Here is a 17,223-nt window from a genome sequence, read left to right as displayed (position 1 = left end):
ATGGCATACATTTTCCAACATTTCGGCCGGTGTCTCACGAATAAATGCTTTAATGTTATCTTCCAATACGTCAATCGAAGCGGGCTTGTTAGTATAGACATGAGCCTGAACATAGCCCCATAAAAAAGCGTGCTGGTAGTTTAACGTCCAACAATGTAAATTTGGTGCTAAATTTAGTCACAATAGCCCGAATAGCCACTTCAGTGGGTCGATTAAACTGACCATAAAATAGAAGAAGCGCGCGATGAATTTTCTTAACAGAGCACGAATTTTGATTTTAAAATTCAATGATTTGAAGGCTTGTTCGTTTGTAAGTCGATTCATGGTTAAATAATAGGCCAAACTGAATATGTTTGACATGGACACAAAATACAAAACGTTCTTGAGCTGCCAAAATCAGTGTTGCCAAATCAAAATAGTTAAAAAATCACCCTTCATCATATAATCGGTTGCCGGCCAATCATTTCTCTGGTCAAATGAAAACAAAATACATATTTTTAATATCATAAATGTACAATGTTTGTAAGGCAAAAAAAATCTAAGAAATGAAATTAAAAACGTAGGATTAATTACCTTTTCTCTATGTGGTGTGCATTCCGTATAAGCAGAGAAGCAGTACCTATCCTAACTTATCCGCACAGCATATAAAACGCAACCACCCTACCTTACTAAATAGTACCAGCTTACCTTACTACCTATTTCTACTGCCTACACTAATAAATTATCTGTGCACGCTACCGCATGTATTTATTAGGAATACTGGCAATTACGTGATTTTAACTTAAGGATGCAAATTGTAAAATTTTCAACGTTATATAAACTATCAAAACACACTAAGTAGTTTGAAATGTCATATGTATGCGGTTTTAAAAGTAAATTCAACTTTTAAGTTTAATAGCAGGTATTTATTTAAGCAAAAATAATTTAAATTTCGGGTATTATTCAAACAGGGATTTCAGAGTTAACGATTTTTGCCAATATACCCACTTTATGGTTTTAATAAAAAAATGAAAGGTAAAGAGTTAATAAAATGGTATGAAAAAGTGCACGTTTGACGTCGGCTCTTAACGCGTGTTTGTGCTGCAACCCTTAGTGCATGTTGATCTTCGGGTCAACCAAAAATCGCGTGTGTTAAACATTTTGTGTAGTTTTAATTGTGTAAATAGTGCTATAGTAGTGAAGGGTAGTATTGTTTGTATGCTGTGGTAGTGATTGTCCTGACGAAGAGACGGGTAGGTCTCGAAACCGGTAGACATAAAAATCACGGTGAGTGGTTGTTTACTAATATTATTAAAAATTTTGTAAAAAAAAATAAGTGAAAATAATTAACCACAAAGTAAATGCTTTAAATATTAATAATATTGTGAATATTATTTTAATTTTATTTATTTTTTTGACATCTCATCAAAGATGAAGAAAAATATGGAAGTCTGGGCATTTACGGGGCTGACGACCGTCATAGGCTGGTTTAAGTGATCACTTTACACACGTGTAACATCCACCAATTCTACCCATTATTGACAACCACATTACTCAAATTCTTGGAAGTTCTATATATATGAACCAATTTAGAAACCTTGTTCTTGAATCACTAGAACTTCACTACATTTTGTGAACAAGTATTTGGACACACTCAAAATGTTGTAAATATTGAGAATATTATAAATAAATATTAAAATATTTCTTAAATAATATGTTAATTGTATAAAAGTCAGATTCCATTTTTTTTTATTGTACGCGGAAACACGTCGAGCCCCTAACGCGACCGATCCCGTTCTGAATTTAAACGTTTGAGATCTTAGCCTTAAGGCGGTAAGCAATATAATTATATTACTAGTATAAAAATAGACTTTTCAGGGTAGTACAAAGGACATGTCGTCGGAAAAGATTCACATACTGTAATTTATTTCTCTGCCTCATTCAAGATTTGAGAACACTTGAATTTAATAATATCAAAGTTCGTCCTCCTTAGAAGGTTCTATCGCAGTGATTCCCAACCTTATTTGTAGCATGCCCCACTTTGAATCAAAAATCTCCACGCCATCCCCTATCAATTTTTTTAATACCAAAAAAAATCACTTCAAATAATAAATGCACATATTATTTTTTGACATCTCATCAAAGATGAACAAGAATATGGAAGCCTGGGCATTTAGGGGGCTGACGACCGTCATTGACTTCCATATTCTTGTTCATCTTTGATGAAATGTCAAAAAATAATATAAAAATAACTCCTGTAATCGGAGATAATCCAGATTTTGTATTGTGAGGAAGTATTTGGACACACTCAAAATGTTGTAAATAAATGCACATATGCAAAAAATACTATTTTAATTTAATTTTCATAAATTGATAAAATGTATATTGTTTAGTATTACACCTCCAAAGAAAATTAGTGCGGTGCCTAACTCAAGAAACCGAAATGCGAATAATCTTTTCAATTCCGACGATTTTTTTTTCATACTTTTATTATCAAATTTGCATAGGGTAAGGAACTATAAATAAAACTAGTTAATGAATTTTAGGAAATTTTAACGAACGATCAAGTCAATCATACACATACGAAGTCTTATTCTTATTCTTCAAATCCTTATTCGCATCCAAATGGTGCATAGGGTACTGCATCATATAAATACAGTGTTATCATGATCGTTAAAGGTGATCAGCTCCCTCCGCTTCAGGTACAAGTCCAGGGTAATATCGAATAAATATTAGAGTGAAAAAAATCACTTATATTTATTTGACCCCACCCCCTGGGAATCGAACCTGAGACCTCCAGTACGGTAGCCGAGCGAGCATACGAAGCATTACACTACGGATGCGGACATACGGAGTACCCGAATATAATCTTTAAATAAATACGTTGGGGTAGTATTTCCATCTTTCACTAAAAATAATATGGAAAAGTGCAAACAAAACAAATGAAAATGGGCTGCCATCATATTCTCCAAAAGAGTTACAATATTTTTTTCGAAAATGCCTTCCAATTATGCGTTTATTCATTCCACAAAGTGTATATATAAGACATTTTTTACGTGTGATTTTTTAATTTAAAATTTTACTTTTATTATTTATAAAAAAAAAAAACAGATCTAAGAACCTATGTACCTTCTTTTAAACGTATAACTCATATCAGTAGTACATATTTGCGAACGTTTTGCATTTTCATCTTTTTGATTTTTTGTTTCCTGTTGAAATCAAATATTTGTAGTTTATATTAGCACTTTAAATCTAATTTTATTTTTGAAAATATTTTTGTATCTTGGCAGTATCTTTTATTATATTTTTAATAAATCTTTTACATAGTAAATACCACTATTTCTCAATATCTACTGTGACACGTATTTCGATGCAGTCCGCATCATTTTTATTAATGATGCGGAATGCATCGAAACACGTGTCACAGTAGATTTTAAGAAATAGTGGTATTTACTATGTAAAATATTAATTAAAAATGGATAGATTTTACCACAAAGTGACTGTTGAATCAATTAATGAAATCCTTTATTATAACCTAAAATATGTATACCCACACACAGGCTATGCCTTTGTGGGAACTTTTTTTTTATGAATATTTTTTTGCACTTGTAATTATAATATATTGTAAAATGCAAAAGATTTTTTTTCTAAACTTAACAAATATTAGCTATTTGCGATTGCCCCCTCAAGATATACAAAATGCCCCTTGGTGGGGCGTGTGCCCTACGTTGGGAAACACTTTTCTATCGGAAAAGGGCTAAGGACAGCTGTATATAACTCAGGACATTGTATATAACGCAGGATTTTGTATATAACTCTTTGTTAAGCTCCGACGTCAAGATACGATCTTAAGTTTCAAAAGACCAAATTAGAGATCATTCTTCTCAGAAGGACAAAGAAACGTTTAATCTAAATGTCCAGACTTATAATTCATATTTTTATAATACTTGTACACTGAAAAAAAGACAATTTTCCCAACTTTTTTAACGAAATATTTTGTTCAGCGTTGATTGTTCATTTTTTCAAATGAGCTTTTTAATTGACGAACTGATGTATCTGCCTTAAACATCGATGTACTTTTGAAGTTCATGTATTAATTTTTAAATTTAACAGATTTTTTGAGTCTACTAAATTGTATTTAAATAAAAAAATAATAATAATAATTAACGTTGTAACAATTAAATTGTGACTGTCCCGACAAAAAGACAGGTACGTCTCGAAACCAGTAGACATAAAAATCTCGGTGAGTGGTTGTATACTAATGTTTTTAACATTTGTTTAAACAAATGACTTACCACAAAGTCTGCCTCCGTAGTGTAATGGTCAGCACGCTCGGCTACCGTTCTGGAGGTCCCGGGTTCGATTCCCAAGGAGGGTAAAAATAAATATAAGTGATTTTTTCACTGTCATATTTATTCCATATTACCCTGGACTGGTACCAGAAGCGGAGGGCTGATCACCCTTCCTTCATGTGTAAACGATCAAGATAACACTGCGTTTATATGGTGCAGTGCCCTATGCACCATTGGGGTGCGGATAAGGGTTTTTTATTATTTATTACCACAAAGTAAATGCTTTTAATGTGAATAATATTAAGAATATCAACACTTGTTCACAAATTTGGATAATCTTCAATCAAGAGTTATTTTTTACATTATTTTTTGACATCTCAACAAGAAAATGGAAGTCTGGACATTTACAGGGCTCACGACCGTTATAGGCATGATCACTTTACACACGTGTAACATTCACCAATTCTACCCATGATTGACAACCACACCACTAAAATTTTTAGAAGTTTTATACATATGAACCAATTTCTAAAAATTGTTCTTGAATCACTCGAACTTCACTAGAGACATCTTTTGGTGAGATGAAAAGAAGTTATGTATATTGATCAATCTCGTAACCCAGTACATGTAAGTTTACAACAGTCATCTTTGTTGGAATGAGGAAAGTTTTTATTTAACAGATACTCTTTTTTTATTAACTTATAAAATATAAAATTAATTAACTTTTTTCACCACTTTTTTTATTAAAGTAATTTAACCTACCGGTTTCATTTTGTGTGTTCTCCACTTTACGTATGCGTGCGCAACTTCATACTGTTTTTTAGGTGATTCCATTAGTTGTTATTTGGGGTTGCTATGCAATGAATAATAAAAATAGCATTAAGGATTTGTATGGGGTGTATGGAAGTTTTTGGTGAGAGTATTTTAATGATAATAATAATAATAAATCTTTATACCAGCTTGACTAAGTGGTGGGTGCAATACTTAGTCAGCCATATATGTTTTACATTTTTTTTTGTAAAATGAAATAAAATAAAAAAATATATAAGAATAAAAATAATGAAAAGAAACGGTGAAAGAAAAAAAATAAAATTTGGAGAGATGTAGATGAACATTAGCTCGCTGGCAAACGCAGCACTGTGCTCCAGTGCCACTACATGTTCAGTCCCCATCTGTTTAATGTTTTGATTTAAAATAAACCCTGTTTATGACAAGGTATTTCGAAACCGGTAGGTTTAATTGTATTAATAAAAAAAGTGGTGAAAACAAAGTTAATTAATTTTATAAAGTTTTAAAAATGTGCCACAAAGTATCTGCGGAAAACATTCGAGAAAAAAAACTTTTTTATTATTTATATGCAATTTAATATTTATTTATATGACTTTGATCCGAAGGATCCCCTTCGGTAGAGAAATAAATATAAAATGGACAGATTTATAGTCTTTAAAGAGGCGCTTAATCATTTACGTCAAATATATCGTAGTCATACAGGAGAAAGTGACCAAGTGCAGTTTTTACAAAAATGTGACCATTGACTATATGATATCTTTCTAGCTTAATATAGCCCTGAATTCGTAAGGGTTCTAAACTTGGAAGTATAATATATTGACTTGTTAAAAATGACTAACTGTATTGGTATATTATTTATTGGTTCGGCATTAACTTTGTGGAATGACATGATTATTTTATTAAAATTAAACACTTGAATAAACCAATTTATCCAGTTTTATTTTTATTTACGAATAGTTTCAAAAACGACAGTTGTTTTCATCTTCTGGTACAAATTAAAACTTTGATTAATCATCAAAAGATGAAAACAACTGTCGTTTTCGAAACTAGTCGTAAATAAAAATAAAACTTTATAATGTGGTATGTATATTCAAGTGTTTATTTTAATAAAATAACTGTATTTGTGTTTATTTTCTTGCCAGGTAAAAGTGACTTAAATGGCCCTCCTGAACATTTTACGTTTTGTCAGTTAGTCACTTACTCCTGTGCGCCTACGATATACTACGTTATATTCCGATTGATCCTTTACGGGGTAAGTCTCCTCTACTCCTCACACGGTTCACGTCGAAGACTCTCAGAATAATCTCAACGTTTGGTCCTTGAACTTTAAAGCCGTCTTAAAACCTTCTGAAAGGATTGCCAGGATCAGATGTCATATAGATTGTCCCTAGCGCTGGCAATTTAAACTGGACGGAGAATGATGGAAATAAATATGTAAGGTAAAGTCCCAAAAACCGTCTACTTTTTTGATTTTAAACCTTTTTATTGTAATTTCGCTTACTGTTTGCATCATGAATCAAATACAATATATTTAACATGTTTTAACATCTCAAAATAGATGGAGTAATAATACCATCTCCGTTTTTTATTTTAAACCTTTTTATGGTGATTTTTTTTAAGAGAAATATTTACGTTTTTATTATTTCATACTATTCCTGTGAGCCTAAGAGGCTCATTATTAGAAATACATAGGTATCAAATTGTGGTAGAGTGGTTTCGAACCGAGAAACTCTAACTTAAGAGTTCGCGACACTTATCACGGGACCACAACCTGACACTGCTTTCGTTTAATTTTTGCATCTTTAATAAAAAATAAAATATTTTACATTTTTTGCCATCTCAACAAAGAACAATATGGAAGTCTGGGTATTTACATGGTTTACAAAATGTCATATTTTTATGTCAATTATGTCAAAATAAATCAATTAAGACCTTAATAGATAAGACACATATGGTGGCTTGGTAACGTTATTGTTTATATCACACGCATACTTACAGCATCCTGAAATTTAATTAAGATGAAATATCACTCTCTCCTTTCAACAACATCATATCGCTCACTCCTTTCAAGAACGTTACAAATCAAAAATCGTCAATTTTCAGTTGTGCATGTTTTCGGAATGCTGAGAAAATGTACTATATCCCAGCAAAAGCGGCATATTTTTAACTTAATATTTACCCGCCATAGGGCAGAAAGTGCAGTTTTTGCATTTTGAAGAAAAGGTATTGTTTAATTATTTTTTTTTAATACAATAAATATTTTTCAAATGGAGAAAAAACCTTCAAGTTTTACCTAAAAAGATCTGTTGCATAGTAAAAAGTTGCTTGATATCTAAATTAATGCATTATATTACATTTTTAAACTTAAAAAACGTTCTCCTGAAAAATCTCGAAGTTTTTTGATTTATGACGTTCTTGAAAGGAGTGAGCGATATGTCTAAAAAACTTGATTTTTCAGGAGATCATTTTTAAAGTTAAAAAATATAGTAAAATGTATTAAAAAATAAATATGAATCTACTTATTGAACTTTTTACTGTGCAACGGATCTTTTTAGGTAAATCTTGAAAGTTTTTACTACATTTGAAAAATATTTGGGATATTTAAAAAAAAAACAATACCTTTTCTTCAAAATGCAAAACCAACTCTTTTTCCCCTGTGGTGGGTAAATCTTAAGTTAAAACATGCCGCTTTTGCTGGAATATAATACATTTTCTGGGCATACCGAAAACATGCACAACTGAAATTGATGATTTTTGATATATGACGTTGTTAAAGAAGTGAGTGATATGGGCTAACTCTTTTCATTATTTTCTATTAAACCAGACTAAGCGACATTCTATGATTATTTGTATGTCCATCTCCGTGTTTAGAGCGTTTAACTGGAGGTCCCGGGCTCAATTCCCGGGGAGGGGGATGAAAAATAAATATCAACGAATTTACACCGTAAAATTTATTTAATATTGCCCTGGACTGGTCTCTAAAGCGCAGGAGTATTCACCTTGCCTTCATTTAACGATCAACATAACACTGCGTCATACGATGCAGCGCCCTTTGGCGAAGAAGAAGAGGTGTGTGTGTGTGTGTGTGTGTGTGTGTGTGTGTGTGTGTGTGTGTGTGTGTGTGTGTGTGTGTGTGTGTGTGTGTGTATGTGTGTTACACAAGGATACCTAAGAAATTGAGCAGTAAGCAAAAAAATTATATCGTATCAATAAAAAATCATAGATTTCACGAGCAAGTGCGTCACATGGTGAGTGGAATGCGAGAAAGAGAGTCGATTTATAAGAGCGAGATAGAGCACCATTTGACAGGAAATGTACTGTAGAGCGTTTCCATATTATTATTCCTCGGTCCCTGTTATTTAGGGAGACAATTCCGTGCACCTGTGTTCAGTTTGCCAAATAATTGCAATGAAATTGCTCGAACATGCTCAAACGAATTTGGACCAAATTGGCACCTAATTTATTCGGATAATGAATATATGTACGTATGCTGAGCTTATGTATATTAGCATACTATGGCAGCTGCCGACTAAATTTCAGGTTCCTACGAATTTCACCTATATTGTTCAATTAATTTAGGATATAAGGTCTCTTCTACAAAAGGAAAAAAACGCAAGTTTCTAAGATTTTTTCGATCGATTCTATGTTTTGTATATGTAGGTATCACGTGCGTTTGATATTTTAATCCAGTAAAGCAATATATTTCTATCAATAATTAATCATTTTCTTTAAATAATAAAACTTATAATAAAACGAATATTCCTTGAATGAAATAACGCAAAATGTGCAAGAAATATGCAATTATTTCAATTTAAAAAAATATGTTTTTTAAAAATATAGTTGACTAAGTTCTTAGTCGTGATGAATAAACTAGGTTGCGTTTGGGTTGGTCATTTGTCAATATTTAAAAGAAAATAAAAAAAATAATTAGAAAAATGACTTCTATAATTGGAGGTAATCCAGATTTGTGAACAAGTATTTGAACACACTCAAAATGTAGTAAATAAATAATAAATAATAATAATTAAACCCCTATCCGCACCCAATGGCGCATAGGGCACTGTGTCATATAAACGCAGTGTTATCTTAATCGTTTACACATGAAGGAAGGGTGATCAGCCCTCAGCTTCAGGTACAAGTCCATGGTAATATTGAATAAATATTACAGTGAAAAAATCACTTATATTTATTTTACCCCCCTTGGGAATCGAACCCATCACCTCCAGAACGGTAGCCGAGCGTGCTTACCATTACACTACGAAGGCGAACAAAATAAATAAAAAATAAATAAATAAACTGGTTAAATTATAAACTAAAATAATAAAAATGAAAATGATATTGTCTGGCGTTTCTCGTGTATGTGATTATAATCTAGGATTCGGACCTCACATACTAATATAAGAGTTTCTGTTCAATAAAAAGCTTCTTTTCATCTCACGAATAGGTGTCTCTAGTGAAGTTCTAGTTATGCAATAACAAGGTTTCTAAATTAGTTCATATGTATATAACATCCAAGAATTTGAGTAGTGTGGTTGTCAATAATGGGTAGAATTAGTAAATGTTACACGTGAATAAAATGATCACTTGAACTAGCCTATGACGCTCGTCAGCCCCGTAAATGTCCAGACTTCCATATTCTTCTTCATCTTTAATGAAATGTCAAAAAATTATACGAAACTAGGTTGCGTTTGCATTGGTTTTTTGGCACTGCAGAGATAATAGTAACGTAACGCTAATTCAATGTTTAAATAATACTTGGCAACTAGATCTGTATATTCTTCTTCATCTATGTTCATCTGCTTGGTGTAGGCCTTGTGGCCTGTTTTTAAGAGGGATAAGCCTTCTGCAATTCATCTATGTATGTTGAGATGTCAAAAAGCTTAAATAACTCAAAAACTCAACTAAATAACAGACACAAAGATTTGTGAAGAAAATTGGACTTACGCAAAAAGCTGTGACTGGATAAATTATAAGATTTTTCAAAAAATCAAAAGATTTTTTAAGGTATCTCCCAGTATGTAAAATAGATCGGGAAGGATCTTATGTATATTCAAAAATTAAAGGGTCTCTGCTCAATAAAACTTACTAAAATAAACTACAGATACTCCCACAAAACTCACATGAATGGCAATGTGTCCCAATGATAGTGACAGTGTCACGAGATTAATGATATTTAAAGGAGTTATAAAAGTTTGAGTAGTGTGGTTGTCAATCATGGGTAGAATAGTGAATGTTGCACAAGTATAGTGGTCATCTATTACCTTAGTATTTACAGGAATAATGACCTGTCAAAGGCTGGTTTAGTGTCACCATTCTACCCATGATTGACTACAATACTACAAAAAAAAAATTAACTCCTTGATTGATCATATTTCTAGTAAAGTGATTAAACCAGCCAGTGATAGGTCATAAACCCTGTAAACAGCCAGATTTTCATACTTTTCTTCGTCTTTGTTGAGTCATCAAAACAAAGAAGTAATAACAAAGTTATCAACACCACGATATATGAAATCACATCCCAGGGGAGCAGAAGTATCGACGGATCTCATTAAGTATGCCCTGAGTTTCAGTATGCGGTGAACGTATGAAGGCAATAAAAAGAAATGAACTAACCCCATTCCCATATTTTAATTTTCCATTGTTACATAATGCCACAGTTGATTATCAATTCTGTTACGACTCTGTGGGCCAAAATGTCCAATTCAAAGTACAATTAAGGTTCAGTTTCATACGAAAACAAGACCGACCTGTCGTTATGCAAATTTCATTAATTCCTTTCGGAATTTTAAAAATAAAATTCATTTTTCAACCCTTTGAGGGATGATGTAAATTTAATTCAAACATTATAAACGAGCACACGGGTGACTCAATTTTATACGAAAATATCTATCGTTATTTTTATACGAAAGAAGATGGAAGTGTGAGTATCCTCAGGCTTACAACCTGGTATTTGGCTGGCTTTAAGTTTGTTATTATGCTCGATGCAGGCCTTGTGGCCTGTTTTTAAGAGAGATTAGCCCCTGCAATATCGATTTCCAGCTGTCAATCCATATTTTTGTTAGTCTGCTTGGGAGTAACATCTACCATACATAAATTATGCCACACAGAAAAATCGCATTTTGACTGCGTTCAGTTTACTTTTCTTGAAGTGAATTAGTGAATGTTACACGTGTGTAAAGTGATCACTTAAACCAGCCTACTCTCGAAAGATAAATGACTTTATCATGTGCGTGGCTAATATAAATACTAACTAAAACTAACTAATAAATTATCCTAAACTATTTTAGCTATACTGTATTCTTAAAATGTATTTTATCTAAATTTTAGCTGTATTTTAACTGTATTCTTATAATGTATTTTAGCTTAAAATGTGTTTAATCGTAACTGTATTCTTAAGCTGTAAAATTATCCTTCATTATTTTAGCTTATTGTATTCTTTATTCCGATGGACTTTTTACTAACTTTGTATTCAGGAGTTTGAGTGTATTTAAACTATCAAGGTCTTTAGAAGTTTTTTTATGAAACCGAGCATTCTCATACATTTGTTGGTTATTTTGTTTAAAAGTGATAGAATTATTTTTTTTAAAAACACTTTTTTCTAACACTTGAGTTTATTTATGACTACTAGTTTCGGAAGAAATCTAGAGGATTGAAGCTTATCCTCCGAAATATAAACTAAAACATAATTAATAAAAATATGTTTAGACCAAACCGCGTGAAATTTAAAGATTAGAATTAAAAAACATCGTAGCGGTCTTGTTACTTATTATTTTTCGGAATTTGCAAATCACATCATAGATACAAATCACTCATTCCACTCTCATTAGTTAAAATTATTTTACCTTATTATAAAGGCCAAATTAAGAATTATTTATAAAATTTATAAATACAAAAAAAACATTTTCTAATAATAATTTAATAAATAACATATTGTTTAAAAATTCTTCACCTTTGATTTCCACTTTTCCTTTGTTTTCAAACTCCGCCCCTTGACTAACCCCCTCCACCTAACTTACCCTCTCTTAATTATAGAATAGTTTATTATTCATTATGTTTTAGTTTACATTTAGACCTGAAGATGGAAGCTTAGCTTCCGAAACAAGTAGTCATAAATAAACTCAAGTGGTATAAAAAACATTTGATTTATTTAATAAATTGAACATGTTTTATCACTAAGTAAATGTCGAAAAAATCAAAAATAAAAAAGTGATAGAATACTTTGTTTGTATTTAGAAGAAATGTAAAGAAATTATAAAGAATTGTTTAATTTTTTCATATTAAATATATAATTGTATTAAAAAAAATTATCTCGACTTCGAGCCTCCGAGATGCAGACTCTCCAATCCATAACCGTAAACACATTGCAAGACCGAGTAAGAAATACCAACATCCGGAGTATGTTTAAGATGAAGGATATCGTCAGGTGGGGACGACAACGAAGGCGATACTGGAATAATCATGTAAACAGAATGTCAGATGACAGACTTCCACGTATCGCCCTTCAAGAAATCCCTGAAGGACACAGACCCCCAGGCAGACCTCCAAAAAGGTGGAAAGACAGCTGGGAGTCAGCATCCCAAGAGCTACAAGCGGAGGCACAAACAGATCCTTGGGATCTAGAAATAAATAAAACACAACAACAAAACACTGACCTCTTAATTTCTCTCTTGTGATGATTGGTCCAGCGCTAGGATGTTCACGCTGCGTTCTCCATCTTCCTCAGTGATTTTTGATGGACAACACGCACTTGTTCAATTTAATACGATTGGTTTTTGACTGTCTATATAGTACTTTTGTTTTTTCAGCTTCCCGAAAAACGACACATTCGAAATCATTCGAATTTAGAAAAGCCTTGCAACCAAGTACCGGCCAAAAAAGTATTATTTACAACATTTTGAGTAACTAACTAACTAACCATCACGCTGCTTCCCGTAGGGGTAGGCAGAGAGAATCGAACGCCACACCACTCTGTCTTTGCAAACATTCTTCGCCTCTTCTACATTCATACATCTCTTCATACAAACCCGACAATTATTACGACTCCTGACCCTGAGATTTATTTTTTACAAGTATTTGGACTTACTCAAAATGCTTTAAATAAAATAACTAGTCACATTAAAAGGTAAAAAAAGGATATTTTCTTACTTGAGTAAGTATTATTATCCAGGATTCAGACCTCACATACAAATTAAAGATTTTTAGCTCAGTAAAAAATAGCTTCTTCATCTCATCATAGATGTCTCCAGTTAAATTCTAGTAATTCAGGCACTATGTTTCCAATTTACACAAAATACTTAAAAGTTCCAAGAATTTGAGTTATGTGGTGATCTATTATGGGTAGAATTAATGAATGTTACCTCATCCTAATTGTTTAAAAGGATATCTCATCCTACCATAGATTTCTCTAGTGAAATTCTAGTGATTCAAGCAATATGTTTCCAATTTGAACAACATATCATAAATACATATATAAAAGTTCCAAGAATTTGAGTAGTGTGGTTGACAATAATGCGTAGAATTGGTGAATGTTACACGTGTGTAAAGTGATCACTTAAACCAGCATATGGCATTTCACAAATCTAGATTATCTAGGTTATTTTTTAACATATCAACAAAGATGAAGAAGAATTAACGAAGTCGTAAGCCCGATAAATGCCCAGACTTCCATATTCTTCTTCATCATCTTTGAGATGTATTTTTTTTCCAAATTTAAGCACTGTCACCAGCCGATGGTTTTTCTGTAATATGAACGACACGTCCAAGGTTTTAAGAGGTTATAATGATAAAGCTCTTAAGGGGTGAGGCGAGATGTAGTTTACCCGCCATTAAACCTTGTAGATTAGAGCTACGCAAACGGACCTTCATGTGTGTAATTACTTAAAATTGTACAAATTGTAATCGTTCGTACACCGAGAAGTTTGCCCAACGATTCAGTAACAAACTGGAATTTCAAAAGGTTGAATCGTTAAAAAGACGTGTAAGACTAAAAAAAAGAGTAATCACTCTAGCGGCCGACTTTTGGTTCAGTTTCGAAACAAATCCCAAATAAATCATGGGATAAAATTGTAATTTGATAGAAAATAATATTAACGAATAATTTTTAAACTACAGAAAGCAGCAAATGTTGACCATCTACTTTTTCTGGTTGGTGTAGGCATCGTGACTTGTTTTTAAGAGGATTAGCCTCCTGCGATATCAGTTTCCAGCTGTCAATGTATCAATCTACATATCGCTCACTCCTTTCAACAATGTCATTTATCAAATAACTTGATATTTCAGGAGATCGTTTTTAATGTTTAAAATTATAATAAAATGCATTAAAAATTAATATCAAGCCACTTATCGAATTTTTTATTGTGCAACAAATCTTTTTAGGTAAAACCTGTTTGTTTTTTTGCCATTTGAAAAATATTTAGTACTTATACTTAAAAAAAAAACAATTAAATAATACCTTTTCATCAAAATGCAAAAACAACTCTTTCATCCCTGTATCGGGTAAATATTAAGTTAAAAATATGCCGTATTTGCTGGGATATAGTACATTTTCTGGGCAATTCAAAAATATGCACAACTGAAAATTGACGATTTTTTATTTGTGACGTTGTTGAAAGGAGTAAGCGATATGTACATATGTGTGTGTTTTTATTTTATTTATTTATTTAAAGTAGAATGATACATTTCATTATATTTTATTAATTTAATGTATAACGGCTCTTAAGGCATAGCATATGTTGAGCCGAAATACTTACATATTAATACAATATATATTTTTCTAATTTTTAAAAATTTATACATTACGAGATACAATAACATTTAACAAAAAAAGGTTGTAAAATAAAAAATATATACCATACATATAAATATGCATCAAAATACGTGTCACAGTAGATTTTTAGAAAAAGTAGTATTAACTAGTCCGCCTCTGTGGTGTAATGGTCAGCGTGTTTAGCTACCGTGCTGGAGGTCCCGGGTTCGATTCCCAGGGGGGTGAAAATAAATATTAGTGATTTTGCACTGCAATATTTATTTAATATTACCCAGGACTGGTTCCTGGAGCGCAAGAGTGATCACCTTGCCTTCATGTAAGTAATGATCAAGATAACACTGCGTCAATTCGATGCAGTGCCCTATGCACCATTGGGTGCGGATAAGGGTTATAAGTAAGTAAGTAAAAGTATTAACTAAGTAAAACATTTATAAAAAATAGTGAAAATTACTCTAATCAGTAATTTAAAATTGAAATACAATTCTAAAGTATTAACTTCCTTATAACGTCCCCTCCGATAACGCGGTACCTATTTCCGCATTATAGGGGAGTTAACTGAAATAACAATAAAAGAATGGGAAAATAAAACCTTAATATTCATCGCGTTATATTTGAAAACGTACATATAACATTTCAACGTTAAACAAGCTTAAATATTCACCAGCGTACGACGATACACGATTAAATATTTAGATAGGAATACGCAAAGCCTGTTACGTAAAAGGCGGTACGTACATTTGAGAGTGACGTCAGAGCGATATAATTTTCGCTGAGTGCTTGTGTGAGGGGTCGTGGATGAAAGGGTTAATTTTAACCCTTTGAATCGAATTCCGCAAACTTGCTATGTGAGAATTTGTATCGAAAATAATTATTTCTCCTTCACTTTAGGCATTTATAAGGATCCACAATATTTTAAGTGTGTACAAATATGTTTTTTTAAGATATTTACAAACTTACTAACTGATTAAATTACCATCACGCCGCTTCACAGCAGAGGTAAGCAGAGAGAATAGAACGCCTCACCGATCTATCATTCATACATTCATACATCTCATCTCTACAAGCTGATAATTCTGACTCAGACATTTGTCTAAGGGAAGGCATTTTGACTGCATTTGGTAGTTATTTTTTAAACTGATATATCAACTGCAGCGCGGAGGATTCGCAACTAATAGTTGCAAATGTTGTATGTATGGAAAATGATCTGACAACGAACGAAAGTAAGTCAAAGGTCATGGTGTTTGAAAGAGAGAAAGATATGACAGAATGCAGGATTATCGTGCACAATGAATCCCTGGAACAGGTGCAAGAATTATTATATCTAGGAAGCATGTTCACAAGGGATGGAAAAGTGGATAAGGATATTGAGAGAAGAGTGAATGCAGGGAAAAGAATAAATGGTGCTTTGAAAAGAGTGATTGCAAATAAGAATATGTCCATGGAAGACAAGCTAGCGGTTCACAACGGCGTGCTGGTACTGACACTATGTATGGAAGCAAAACATGGAACTGGCAATGGTAGGATGAAAGCAGAGTGAACGCTGTTGAAATGCGCTCCCTCAGACGAATGTGTGGAAAATCATTGGATGACAGAATTAAAAACGAAGATATAAGAAAGGAATGTAAGGCTGAACAAAGAATTGAAAACATTAGGAAAAGTTCTTTACGGTGGTATGGACATGTAGAGGGGATGGATAACGAGAGAATGACTAAGAAAATATATGTGGCGAATGTGAGAGGGAAAACACAACGAGAAAGAAAAAGACTTGGCACGATCAGATCATTCAGAACCTAAAATCTGGCGGTGTCAAAAGTCGGCGTAATCGGAGGGCATGTATGACTAGATGTATGGATGTGAAGGAGGCGAGGAGTGTATGTCAGGACAGAAGAGTGTGGCGTTCTATCCTCTCTGCCTACCCCTGCGGGGAAACGGCGTGATGGTAGTAGTAGTAGATATATCAACATAGATGAAGAACAATATGGATATCTGAGTATTACAGGGGTAACAATCAAACCAGCTTATGAAAGGTCCATATTCTTCCATTCATTGACTAGGCCATTTATAAATTTTATTTGGTGAATGCCACTATTTCTTAAAATTTATTGTGACACGTTTTTCGATAAATTTCGCATCATTTCTTCTATTCTACTTCATCTTTTGATGCTGAAAATGATGCGGAATGAATGCATCAAAACACGTGTCAAAATGGATTTTAATAAATACTGGTAATACTGGCACCAAGTAAAATAAAAATTAACGATTCCATATTTATCTTCATTTTTTTTTGCCACACATCAATTTTCCCACATATTTGTCTAAGTGATCATAAGCCTGTTAGTAATTTATGAAAAAATAAAACTAAGCGAGAAAAGGAAAAAAGAGAAAAAAAATTGAGTG

General features: G+C 32.5%; 1 long non-coding RNA gene across 1 annotated transcript in view; it reads right to left on the bottom strand.

Annotated features, from left to right (window-relative positions):
• LOC148308849 (uncharacterized) overlaps positions 1–12,842 on the bottom strand; it is a 41,268-nt gene extending 28,426 nt beyond the window's left edge. Inside the window, exon 1 of the long non-coding RNA XR_015837630.1 lies at positions 12,713–12,842. This is a non-coding gene — a long non-coding RNA (uncharacterized LOC148308849). The remainder of the gene's footprint in view (positions 1–12,712) is intronic.
• Positions 12,843–17,223: the final 4,381 nt, after the last annotated feature.

The sequence above is a fragment of the Brachycentrus maculatus genome, unplaced genomic scaffold, assembly GCF_059751285.1.
Source record: "Brachycentrus maculatus isolate JH-2025_06_01 unplaced genomic scaffold, ASM5975128v1 h1tg000146l, whole genome shotgun sequence".
Taxonomy (NCBI): Eukaryota; Metazoa; Arthropoda; class Insecta; order Trichoptera; family Brachycentridae; genus Brachycentrus; species Brachycentrus maculatus.
The sequence above is the reverse complement of the archived record's forward strand: the minus strand, read 5'-3'. Positions and strand labels throughout refer to the sequence as shown.